The sequence below is a fragment of the Erpetoichthys calabaricus genome, chromosome 6 (assembly GCF_900747795.2).
Source record: "Erpetoichthys calabaricus chromosome 6, fErpCal1.3, whole genome shotgun sequence".
Taxonomy (NCBI): domain Eukaryota; kingdom Metazoa; phylum Chordata; class Cladistia; order Polypteriformes; family Polypteridae; genus Erpetoichthys; species Erpetoichthys calabaricus.
Window position 1 is genome coordinate 2168653 of NC_041399.2, and position 13348 is coordinate 2182000.

General features: G+C 46.7%; 1 protein-coding gene across 6 annotated transcripts in view; it reads right to left on the reverse strand.

Annotated features, from left to right (window-relative positions):
- The window catches only part of LOC114653175 (voltage-dependent L-type calcium channel subunit beta-2-like), a 235806-nt gene that overhangs the window by 46570 nt on the left and 175888 nt on the right, over nt 1-13348 (reverse strand). The gene's annotated exons all lie outside the window — the stretch shown is intronic.

Consider the following 13348-nt stretch of genomic DNA (forward strand, 5'->3'; position numbering starts at 1 on the left):
CAGCCATCTTTACAAATGGCCACCGCAGCCACTTTAGAAAATGCTCGTTCAAAAGGCCCAGTGTGGTGTGCAGAGGAATACCACCATTATATTATATAGCGCCTTTCTAAATGGCTGTGCTAACAAATGATCAATATGTCAAATACTGCGGCACCTTTCTCAGCGAAGTCTTTTTCTTAGTTTTATATTGGTGGGTCACAGGGTGTCCACTTGGCGTCACCTCAGACGCCCCAACCCAAAGTCTCCAGGACCCCAAAATTCCAACTCACAGTGATCCCTTGAACACATTCGTCATTGTGCTCCTTCAGCTCACACACACACTAAAGATTACACTCGCCTGCACACACATCTTAAGAGTTGGCCAATGAATAAGCATGATACTGGATTTACTGGTTTAATCAACTGGAACCTCCTGTAGCAGACATCAGGCATGAACCGGTGGCCTGGCCGGTTTGGTTCAAGGACCATTACCTGACCATGAGGCCAGTTTGTTGGAAGATCAGAGGGAGAATAATTACACAGACACAATAAATGGATGCCCCCAGGGCAGGCTGGGAGTTGTAGTCTGGAAGTGCAGTCCTGAAGTGTTACATCTGTGCCAACAGGGGGAGCTACAGGGACAAACTGTCCTCAATTCGGGAGCTTCTGCCTACCTCAGAAGTACCTCCAGCCGGTAACGTCGTTACACCAGAAGTGCTCCCGGGTCCGTCACAAAAGCGGCAGAATTCCCTGTATGGGTGGTCAGAGTCAGGAGGCAGTGGACAAAGACCACCAGGAGGAAAAAGAAGAAAGGAGAAGGCAGAGAAAGGAAGAATGGTGTTGTGAAATTGTTGTATCAGATGTACAGATTTATGGTGGTGTTGGTGCATTGGAGGGTTTTGGGGCTCTGAGGCGCCCCCTACAGGTCCAATAAGGAACCAACAGCCTTCTTATCTCTCAAGTCTGAAGGACATGAGAATAAAACAAAACCCAAAGTGCTTAGAATGTAATGTATAGCGCCAGGCCCCGCTCTACAGGGGCCTCATTTAGCTGGGCTAAACCCCCCAGATATCATGCCAAGAACACTGTTGGGTATTCTGATACTTGTTGGATTTCTAGGAACCATTCCCCCCCCCCCCCCCTCTAGTAACTCAGGCACAGCTGTATAGCGCCTTTCCCATAGCAGATTTTCTTCCAAGTGTAACCATAAGCAGATTTCTACACTGTGAGCCCAGAAACACGTGACAACTTTGGAGAAGTGAGTCGGCTATGGGATTGAGTCACAAAAGTAACTTTTATAGCGCCTTTGAAACAGACACAATCGCAGATATAAAGCAAGCTGAGAAGTGTGAGGTGATATACACAGCACAACCATTTTTATAGTGCCTTTCTACATCAAGCGCCATGCCATGCCTGTTCACTGTGTGTTTGCTGGCACTTGAATGTCTCACCCAGGCTCACACACCAACTGATATGGAGCCTGATGCCACAGGCACTGCCAGCAGGGCCGTCTTAACACATGGGCATGCTGGGCAGTTGCCCCCACGAGCATAGGGCACCATGTTAATCTATGTATGTGGTGACTTGCTGAGTGGCGGTGTAGGTAGAGACCCCCAGTGCACTGGTTTGTCCGGGGGCCTATACTGCTGTCAAGACGGCTCTGAGTGCCAGCCGAAAAATAAAACAAGGTGCAGGACTCCAAATGAACAAAGAGCCAGATGGGCATGAGCCCAAAACTTAATGACAGGGTGGCACAGGGGTCCAGTATGTCACAGCCAGGGATGGGATTCAGATTCTCGGCTTTTGATGTCTTTTTATGTCTTATTTGCCCAAGTTATATTCCACGTGTTTGGTGGGTGGTTCTACTGCCAGGGACTGCCATGCATCCTATAAATCTGGAGGGTCTTCCTGGTCTACCACAGTGCCAGCCTTAGTGAGTTCCAGATTTCACCTGAGGATCACCTTCCAGGCTCGGACAAGGTATGCCATAAACCACTGGGACAGGAGGGGGCGCCAAAGCTAACCGTATCTTCTCTTTTTACTTCCCCAGCTTAGAGAAACAGGACATGGAGGTCAACTCAGCCACGCCCTTGCACAAGTAAGCCACGCCCATTAAGGTCGGGAGTATAAAGCTGAGGAATCCCAGTTGACAGAACTTCAACCCTCGTGCAGGAGCTTCCTGACGCCGACCCGCTCGAGACAGCCGACTGTTCAGCAAAGCCACTGAGGCTGAAAGGGCAGATTTTATGCCTGTTTTCTGTTGTGCCACCACACGTTTATTTCTGTTCTATTTTTTGGACAATTGCACTAAATGGGATGGCCCGGTTGGCACCCCAAATTTTCTTTTTTTCTCCTGATTCTGACTTACCACCTCCACCTCCCCTGGCAGCACCCATGGCACCCAACAGGGTTGAGATACCGAACTCCAAGTCCCATGGTGCCCTGCGGGAATTCCGGGGCACCACTGCAGTCCTCGACTTGTGTAGTCGAGCACAAACGTGGACTGCATTGTGAACAGTGCTTAGGGGGCTAACGTCCTTAGACTTGATTGCAGTCGTTTTGCCCTTTTGCCACGTGACTGAATTCCCCAGGTCTATCATGGCGGCTCAGTGCCGTAAGCATCACTTTCACTGTCTGTGTCAACGTCTGATGACTGATTCACATTGTTGTCACTATCACTTCATTCAACTAATGGTTCAGTTTCAGTTTGTTCTTCACGGCTGCTCATTTACATGACATTGTGTTTTAGTTGAATATCGATGAATGACTGTAATGTTGCAAAAAGCATTGAAATATTCATGACTTTTGCAGTAAATGTGATTTGGTCCACTAGATGGCAGCAGAATACAGTCAGAATAATGCCATAAAGGGGATCATGAAATGAGCTTCACTTGTATGTGCATCACCTTCATGTGATTCCACGCCAAACCTGGAGGAGGCGCTGCCTGCTAACCATTTTCTCTTCGTTCACCTGCGCTATTGAGAAGAGCATCGGTAACGGACAACCCCTCCCCCCCCCTCGGAGCCCACAGAAGGCCCCGCCTCTTCCTGTCATTTGGACCCGGAACTCGAACGTGGAAGGAGCTCCCGAGCTGCGTGAAGACAGATGCCCTTCAAGTGCTGTGCTTACTCAAAGCCGCCCTGGCGTGTTTTGTTTTTGTGTCCTTAGAGGCTTCAGTGGCCACAAACCTTTGGTGTTTCTTTCATGAAATGAGGTCACCTGGCTGGCTGCCCAACACTTACTGTGGGCTCCCTGAGTCTTCCTAGTTGAAAATTCCAAGCCCAAGTCACACAAGGAGGTCCGAAAAACAAACCCTACAGCAACTAAAATGACACGGAGCGGGCTGTGTGGACCTGAGGTGACTCCTTCAGGCTGTTACTCCGTTGAAGATGTCTTGTAGTTTACGGATGTTCAGCAATGGCTGAGGAGTGTTGATGAACCAAACTGCGTTGACTTTGGTTCTGTTCTTTCAGGGGCTGCTGTTAGATTGTGTAGCTCCTGTCAAAGGGAGCCACTGGGGGTACAGAAAACCCACCAGAAGTAGCTGGAGCGGCCCCTGGTGTTTGCTGAGGTTATTCTGAAGTGCAGCCCTCTCAGGAGAAGCAATCCAAAGATGGATCGGGACGTCCGTGAACCCCACCAGGGCAGCTTCTCGCCCCTCGGCCAGTGTGGAGGTGTCTTTACATTGTACTTGAGGTTCTGTGTGCTGAGTGAATGTTTAATAGGTGAGCACTGCAGGACGTGTGGTGTGTGCTGTGAATCCAGGCTACCAGTTTAGGCCTTTCCACTAATAAAGCAGGACAGCAAGGGGACCTCTGAGGTTCAAGCACAACTGTGGTGTAGCGGGTCCACAGCTCATGTCAAAAGGGCCACTTTTTAAAAAAATAATTGCCGCACTCATTGCTTAACAAGGGGACGTGGTGTGTGTGTGTGTGTGTGTGTGTGGCCGAGTGGTTCCTGGGGAATTTGTGATTCTTGCTTAAGTGCACAGGTGAGGAGTCATCCACATCCATAATTGTTCCCGGGAGCTACTGATTGCCACAGCTGATCCACGTCTCCATGATATATAGAAGCGCGAGGCAGCTAGCAGGGAAGAAAAAGAAAGAAAAGACGGGCGGAGGTTAAGGAGGAGGAGAAGACAGCAGGAAGCAGGAGGGAGAAAGCAGGTGCAGGAGAGAAGGAGAACGAGCGAGCAGACTAGCGGATGTATGCAGGCAGCTGGCAGAGGTGAGCCTGAGTCAGGTGTCTGGCTGGCACCTGAGGGACGAAAGTAGTGGTTGCCAGAGCAGGAGTGACCGGGAGACGGTTGGCTCGCCGCAGCGAAGGCAGCGGGAGTCGGGGACTTGGCATAGAAGCCCCAGTGTGAGCGTCCTGGTCGCTGGGGAGCCCAAGTCTCAGTGTAGGTGAGCAGAACTGGAGTCAGGGATCGGAAGGCCACCAGACCAGTAGAGCAAAGAAGGTCAGCTGCAGGTAGGACGACTCCCCTGGTGCATCGCTTGGATAGGAGAAACGGGGGAGTCACCAGTAATAGAAGGCACTGGGCTTCCAGCCATTGTTTTAACTTTGTCGTTTTTAAAGGATGTTTTTTCTATTGGATTTTAACCTCCACTTCTCACCTCTGTTTTTATTGGATTATTTATTTATAAGATTTTGATACACTGCACTTTATTTGGGCTCCCTCCACGCCCATGGCAGCAGTGCCAGCTCAGCTCTCCTGAAGCCCACTGAAGCCACTTGCCAGGATGATGTCTCTCTTGCTTTACGTGACCTCCAGCTCTCAGACTAATGAATGTCCCACATTTATGGAATTGGAGCACCCGGGGACGGCTCAAGGTTACCCAGGAGTTGTTTTCTAGGACGGCCTTTCTTCTTACCTCAGCAGAACAGCTCCCTTAGTTCACACAAACCGGCCATGTCTCCTCGAAGAACGACGACCGCGTCATTTACTCAACTTGCTTTATAAGTAACAGAAGTCGGTACAGGCCTGGGGTTCAAGGTTGGTGACTGGTAACGTGACATGTGCCAACTCCACTGTGCCCGCGACCAGACTGGGAACTCAACTCACATCCAGTGGGCTGTGTTTCAACAGTGCGTGCGTCAAACTGGTGTGTATGTGATACCAAATCCTAATCCCTGATAAGAAGGATGAGGCAGACCAGAATTCATGTAGAAAGATCTCAATTAACTGCTGAACGTTGCAAAGAAAGGAATCGTTGCAATTGCTTTGTACAGCTAAATATTTATTCGCAGATAAATATGTTTGTGTGGTAATGTGTGACAATAACATAAAATAACTCACAAAAATAAAGGCTCACAGAATGGTAAAAACAGGTAATGCCCAAAAAGGCCAGTAGATGGCAGCAGAAATTAACAGTGCGCCATGACGTGCTGTCTGTCATTGGCAAAGGCACAGAATAAAACTTACCAAGTGTGTTAGCGCTGTGCAGACTCAAACAAATCACTACTTAAGCAACCATTACCTAATCTGTTTTCTAGAAGTTCTTATATATTAGTAAAGAAACAACATTTCTGAATGTACTTAGACAGTTTTAAACGTTAAACTGAACACACTGTGATATAAAGGGTTGTCTGAACATGTTAGTAAAACAACAGTACGAGCTTTATCATTACTTGCAGGAAAGCGTATAACTTACGTCAAACAGACACACACAAAGTCAACAAACAATTGAATAAATGAGGCTACGTGCAGACTCCTGGAAATACAGTGTTTTCTGTGTGTTAGACACAGAGATAACCTGTGTGCCTTCTCACAAATAACCTGTGCGTGTGAGGACGCAACAGACAGCGTGCTCTGACTTTTGTGCTGGCTGTGAGGCAATGACTGCTGTGCCCCCCATTTATTACAGAAAAGGACTCATGGGGTGACTTACTCAGTTAACACGATTCACTGTTGGATTTTACCAATGAGTTGGAGAGGACCTTCACTTTGTTAGGTTCAAAATGTCCAGCTTGATTCAGTACGGCATCTTTCATATGGTGGATACAAGGAATGTATAAACCTCGCCGTTGTGCAGTTGGCTCTTTAACCCACCCACAGGGGATGCACAAACCAGTGTGATTCTTTGCGCCGGTCCCAAGCCCGGATAAATGGGGAGGGTTATGTCAGGAAGGGCATCTGGTGTAAAATTTTGCCAGATCAATATGCGGACAAAGAGGTTCTGCTGTGGCAACCCCTAACGGGAGTAGCCGAAAGAAGAAGCTGTGCAGTTGGCTCTTTGGAAACAAATGTGTTCTCAATAAGCAAATGAACAGAAGAAAGCTCACTTTTTACACCCATCTATCCATCCATCCTCGTTTTCTTCAAACTCTTTCATTGATCTTGCGTTTTGGCGTTTTTTTGGGGGGTAATTAAGTATTTTTAGGTCTTTTTTTAAGACTTGAAAGAGAACATCTTACAAAGAGATCAGTTCAAGTTCATTGCACATCACACTTTGCATACACTGCATTCAAACCAGCAAACATTATTCTGTACTACAACTTAAAAACATTGCAAATGTCACCTGACAAGGGAGAGGATGACTGCAAACCCCTGGCCTGTTGCGATAACCCAAAGCGTAGCATCTTAACGACTGGAAAAATCTACTTAAAGGATAGAGCAACAAGCAAAGAGGAAGTCAAAGGGTTTTACCTCAAAGACAATCCAAACCAATCAAGTCCCAATACAAATCTCAAAAAACAGAAGACTAAAGTCCACAAAACTGGAAATATTAAGGGGAAGCGATACTCACAAAGGAACACTCAATGAGGAAAGCCATCTCATCCAGCAGAATGTAAAGAATATAAAGGGTGCAAAGAAGTACCAAGTATGCTGCTGGCAGTAGAGAAAGATGGGAAGCAATTCTGGAGAAGGTGACTGTCCATCACTGGGGTACCCTGGTATCCGGCACACTAGTAAAGAGTCACCCCTAAATCTGAGGGAGATATCAGAGTGAGTCCCTACTGGGGCTATCCGGTGCAGAAGAGCCTTCATTCAGTCATTTTGTATACTTTGAGTGAATGCCTGGCTTCTCCATTTCATTGTTTCTGCCTCATTACCAGGAGCTCCTTTGATTTGTATGTTATAGAGGTAATTCATGAAGTGCACTATGACATGGGGAAAAGAGCTTAATAAAGAATCTACATCAATAAAAATATAAGAGTCTGTGTACCCATGTGTCCATCCAGTTGTCATTTGTCTCTGTCATTCCAACAGATGGTGCAGTGGGTAGCGCTGTTGCTTCACAGTTAGGAGACCTGGGTTCGCTTCCTGGGTCCTCCTTGCGTGGAGTTTGCATGTTCTCCCCGTGTCTGCGTGGGTTTCCTCCGGGTGTTCCAGTTTCCTCCCACAGTCCAAAGACATGCAGGTTAGGTGCATTGGTGATCCTAAATTGTCCCTAGTGTGTGGGTGTGTTTGTGTGTGCTCTGTGGTGGTCTGTTGCCCTGCCCAGGATTTGTTCCTGCCTTGCGCCCTGTGTTGGCTGGGATTGGCTCCAGCACACCCCCGTGACCCTGTAGTTAGGATATAGTGGCATGGATAATGGATGGATGGATAATATAATTATATTGTCATAATATTATGTAATAATAATATAATGTAATAATATAATATTTAATAATAATAATAATATTAATTATTGAATTAATAATATTACAATATAATAATAAATTATATACTACTACTAATACTAATGCATATATTATAATATAATATAGAATATAAAGAATATAAAGGTAGAGGGCGGTCCCTCAATGGTGATGTCACAGTGGGCCCGCCTCCTGGGGTTCCACCCACAGAACAGGAGCACACAGAAGCTCCACAGCCCAGGAGATAACAAAGTGACGTTAGAGAGGCTCTGGAAGTGCCCGTCATAGGGTTGGCAGAAGAGTCCAAGTGTGCCAAGGTGAGGCAGGAGATGCTGTGATGGAGTAATCAAGGATTTGTCACCCAGCACCTTAACAGCAAGGACGTGGGTGTCCAGCAGAGTCCATTAGGAAAGGTAATAAGCAGCACTCAGATTTGCAGGCATTGAATCTTGGTACATCAACAGGAGGAACAAAGGAGGCACATGAGAGCAGCGTCTCCAGTAAAACAGGAACAGTGGAAAAGGTGGGAGAACACGGAGAAAAATGTCTTTGGGAAGAAGGAAGACAGCATGAAAAACTTTCTTATAAGAGCGGTTTATGACGTTCTCCCAACTCCCAAAAATCTGAATCAGTGGCTTTGTGAAGACCCCACTTGTCCACTGTGTGGAACAACAGCAAACCTCAAGCTGATCCAATTACTGGAGGAAGGTACACATGGAGGCACAGCCAGGTCCTCAGATGTTTATCATCTGTTGAGGAGAAGCAAAGGCTGAAAAACAACTCAACAACTGGAACAGCGAGGATCTCCTTTGTCTGGCAAGGACAGTCCATCAAATGGCATCATGCATACTGGAACCAGCTTGTGACTGGAATAGGACTGCTGACCTTGATGAAGGGCTAACATTACCACCAGAGATAGCCGCTAAACCCAGGGCTGTCTTAACGTATGGGCACGCTGGGCAGTTGCCCCCATTGAGCATAGGGGCCCCATGTTAATGTATGTATGTTGTGACTTGCTGAGTGGTTGAGTAGGTAGGGGCCCAGTGCCCAATAATGCTGTTAACAGGCCCTGGCTAAGCCCTCAGATCAGACTTGGTCTTGTGGTCCAGGAGGTGGAAGGCTGTAATAATGTGAGAGGTCACAACGTCTGGGGAAGACGCAGTCAGCAAGGTGTAGGAGCAGAAAGACATGCCCAGGTGGCCAGAGATGCTAAGCAGTAGTGACAGAAAGTGGATGATTTGTGGCTTATGTGAATTTCCCCTTGGGATTAATAAAGTATCTATCTATCTATCTATCTATCTATCTATCTATCTATCTATCTATCTATCTATCTACTATCTATCTATCTATCTATCTATATCTATATGAATATCTATCTATCTATATGATAGATAGAATAGATAGATAGATAGATAGATAGATAGATAGATAGATAGATAGATAGATAGATAGATAGATAGATAGATGATAGATAGATAAACAGATAGATAGATAGATAGATAGATAGATAGAGTGCCATTCATATCTATCTATCTATCTATCTATCTATCTATCTATCTATCTATCTATCTATCTATCTATCTATCTATCTATATATCTATCTTTCTATCTATCTATCTATCTATCTATCTTCTTCCATGGCCAGGCTGCTAATGGGGCTGGGAGTCCAAAGCCAGGATGAGCGGCAGCTTTTGGACAGAAAACAGCAAGCGAAGCAGGCAGTGGTCTGGATGAGGAGAAGTGATGATGGCTGGGTCTCAGAATCATCTAGGGGTATCTGTAGGTGCTCACATGCTTGAGACGCCAGGGTGCACAGTTGTGCCCACCTGATGACCCCTGAGAAATGCCTACCACCCACCAAAATCCACCTCAAGATCCCCATGCTGTGACTCCAGTTAGGATTATTTAAAGGACTGAAATATCTGGTCCTATGTGCTTGAACAGAAATTAAATTTAAAAAAAAATCAAAAATAATAAAAATAAAAATAAAAGTTAGGAAAAAAAAAACTCAACTGAAACCTCTCAGTTAGAAAACCCTCAAGAGAGAAATAATCCAAAATGGGAGGCAAAGAAAATGAGCAGAAGCGAATGCCTTAATGCCAGGCTGGGGCCTATCAGGCCTTTGAATAGCTTTTATGCAGGCCCTGCCCATTTGAATTAGCATAAATTACAATAATATTATAACATAAAATGCAAAAATAGCACAATATATAAATATTGGAAAAAAAAAACAAAACAAAAAAAAACCCCTCAGACCACCAGCAGAGCCCACCATGAGCCCACTCCATCCTAGGCTCTTGTCACACACCCCGGGACGGTCACTTGGCGTCCATGTCCTTCATCAGTTACATATCACTTGTTAATGTCCAGCTGGTGGGCTTGTGCCACTGGACCACATCACCAATTCTTGTGAGAACTCAAAGGGACTGACTGCACCCCACCCACCCCACAGCACAGTAAAGGCGCTATATGACAAGATGATTTACAACTGAGAGGAGAACGAGACACGCAGACACGACATCCACCGGAGGACAAGCAGTACACTTCAGCCTCACTGCAGGTATCGGGGTGTCACCAAACGACATCAGGTTATGTCACTTCACAAATGTCACCCAAGTCACCTGGCACATAAATTCTATAAAATTGTGGCTGTTTTATTGAACATATAAAGCAGAGTTGGGGAGGACTCTGACCGTGAAGTGTGTGATTTTTAAACAGAGTGTTACATTTTCCTTTGCTGCAAAACTAAACGACAGCAAAAAAAAAAAAAAAAAAACGGAGGCGCCTCCTAGTGGCTGGAGTGGGTGAACACAATTGCCAGTTCAATTCACATTACTTTCCCCCGTGTGAGACCCCATGTCATGTATTTCACTTGCTTGAATTAAAAGTGTGTAAAAACTGCAGCTCACTGAACAATGAATGGCACTATATGACCCCACAAATGCCCACTCCTGTCAGCAGCTTACTGAGTCACTAAAGCCAGCGGTGCGCCATCTGTAGAAAGTGTAAAAAAGAAAGAAAGTGCAAAGACCTTCTGAAAAGGGGTCTACTGTGAAAGGCACTTTTGACAGCTGGCTGGCGACTTTTCCTGGCTGGGACCGGGAGGGCAGATGTGCACAGGACACTAGATAGCAGCCCCCCTGGGTTGCACTGGTACCTCAGGTGCCCGCAGGGCTCCATGGGAGTTGGAGTTTGGCACAGCATTGTTGGGTTCTGTGGGGGCCGCCAGGTGTGCTGGTAATGAGCCACCTGGAAAACTCACAGGTGCAGCATAAAAGGAGCCTTCATTCAGGGTGCCAGAGTTGGGGGGAAGAGGGATGAAGCTTGCCGGTGGAGGACTGGAAGTGGAAGATGGAGAGAAGGCGACAGAGAGACTCAGAGAAGACAAAGTGTGGTTTGTTTGACGGTGCCTGTTGTACTGTGCTTTGCTGTTGTGTGGGCAACGAAAGGAAAGAGTTTCCCACACCTCAATAAAAGCCTTGAGTGTTACTGGACTCGTGCCTGTGTCTGCTGTGTCAGATGTTCTGGGGAGCTGGAGCACCCCCTGGTGGCCACCCACCATATACAACTCATAAAGATAGAGACTTCAATTCCCAGCCCTGACCCACTGCACAGCCCTCACTGAATCGTCTTAGCCTGCAGAACGTCATTTGTGGAAAAACGTAAAAGAAAAAGCATGAAAGCGGACGGCTGGATGGTGTGTACCCATGAAAGGCGCTACTGTATATAACAGTTACAAAGATGTTGCTTCAGGTCCCGGCATCTCACCGAGTCATAGTAGGCAACAGAACTTCATTTTTAGAAAGGAGCTAAGCAAAATGCATAAAGAATGTAGTGCTGGGAGGTCTTCACTATGAAAGGCGCTATATGAATTCAGTTCCCAGCATGGACTCACTGCGCAGACCTCACTGAGTCATGTTAACCAACAGAACTTCATATCAGGAACGTGTGGCGTGGTAGGTCCCCCAAGATGGCAGGTGGGCACCCAAGTCCTGACACTTTGTATTCTGGTCTATATTTCTATACTCAAAGTCTTCAGGTTCAAAATGTTAGACATTCAGCATTTTAATTCCATGAACAAAGGACTGCTGGGGTTATTTACTATGGAAGGCGCTATAAAGAGAGGCTCCCAGGCTCTGACTCACTCTGCAGACCTCACAGAGTTACAGCAGCCAACAGAACATCATGCGTAGATTTGTGCAAAATGAAGTGTGTGAACAAAGGATGTGGTGCTACCTGACAAAGGCGCTATATAAAGCTAAGGCTGACAATGAAAGTTCACTTTATCCCATAATTCTCCTTTGTTGCAGGTCAGCAGCAAAGCAATATGAGGGACGGCCCAGCCCAAGGTGTGGTGTGGTCATCCCCCCAAGATGGCAGGTGGGCACTTGAGTCCAGACTCATTGCATTTGTGTCTCCGTGTCCACTGTCAGAAGCTCCGGAGTTCATTTGGCTTTAAATTTCCAGCCGTTGTTACCCTGCTAGTCTGATTTGGGGTCGTGGCAAGCCACAGTCTAATATGATAGGAATGGTGCCCATCCAGTAGGGGGCGCCGCACACATGCGCTCATTACAACTGACACAGCCCTGTGTGTCTCAAGCAGGTAGAAAATGGAGAACAACTGAGAGGACAAAAGGAGGGAACCCAGTCTGGGTATGTAGAGCTGCAATGCCTGGCATATGAAGATCGTTCCGGAAAAGTCATCTGGGAGCTAAATTAAGGCACACTGATGGCCAGTGGGAGGGACAAGGGACATAAAAGCAAAGCTGAAATTTGGGAAAAAACAAACAAGAGAGTGGCACTCGGCATACTTGAAAACAGAGACAAAGGACTGAGAGGTCACTCGTGGTCACCAACTCAAAAATGCCCAAGACTGAAATATTTCCCTGGCATTCCTTCCCACTGTTTTGGGCTCTGATCCAGTGATTTAAAGCAACAAATAAGCAGAGGGAGTGTTCATCATGTCTTCCCAAGTCGGAATGGAGTAGCAGTCACGCTGCTGTCTCCTCCGCTGGCTCGTTCCTTACCTTAAATGACAAGGAATGGGCCCACAATGGGCCTAAATATGGGCACCGTCCTCCGCTCAGTGGCCTTTCAATCTTTAGATCCCCACACTTTCCCTTCCACAAAGTGAGGAAGACTATGGATCGTGGGCCCTTGGAGGGTTTGCTCCAATGGTGTGATTACCTGCCAACTCTGCTTGGTGACCTCACTTCAGACACAAGGCACTGGATGAACCCAAAACTTCAGAAGTGCCAGTGTGGGACTTGATTAAGAAACTGCCTCAGGCAGAAGACAGTAATGGAAAGAACAGCAGGTGACCCCCAAGACCAGCAACTGTGGACCCCCAGCACTAAGGATACAGTATATAAATTTAGAGGTACTGTGCCCCCTGTTGAATTCTGGTCACTCAACCCACCGACTAGTTGAGCCACCGTCATTGCCCAGGGGTTCTACTGCAGCCTTGGGGTGTGAGCGCCACCTGCTGGTCGTGTCCCTACATGACAATGCCATTCAGCTTCTCGTAATCCTGCTGGTCTCCCTCGGGGGGCTACAATACGCTTAATAACATTTCAACATCACTTTCTTTACAAGCTATGAAGGATCCTCGCTTAACAGTGCAGACTTGAGAAGCAAATGAGACAAACTTCAAATGCACTTATGAGAGGGAATTAGGAAAAGAAACACGGGGTCTGTAGTTAAAAGACATGTTCACTTGAACCTGTGTGCGTGTCTCCAGCCCCCAACACCTCGACTCGATCTCTCTTAGAGCTCCTTTCAGAT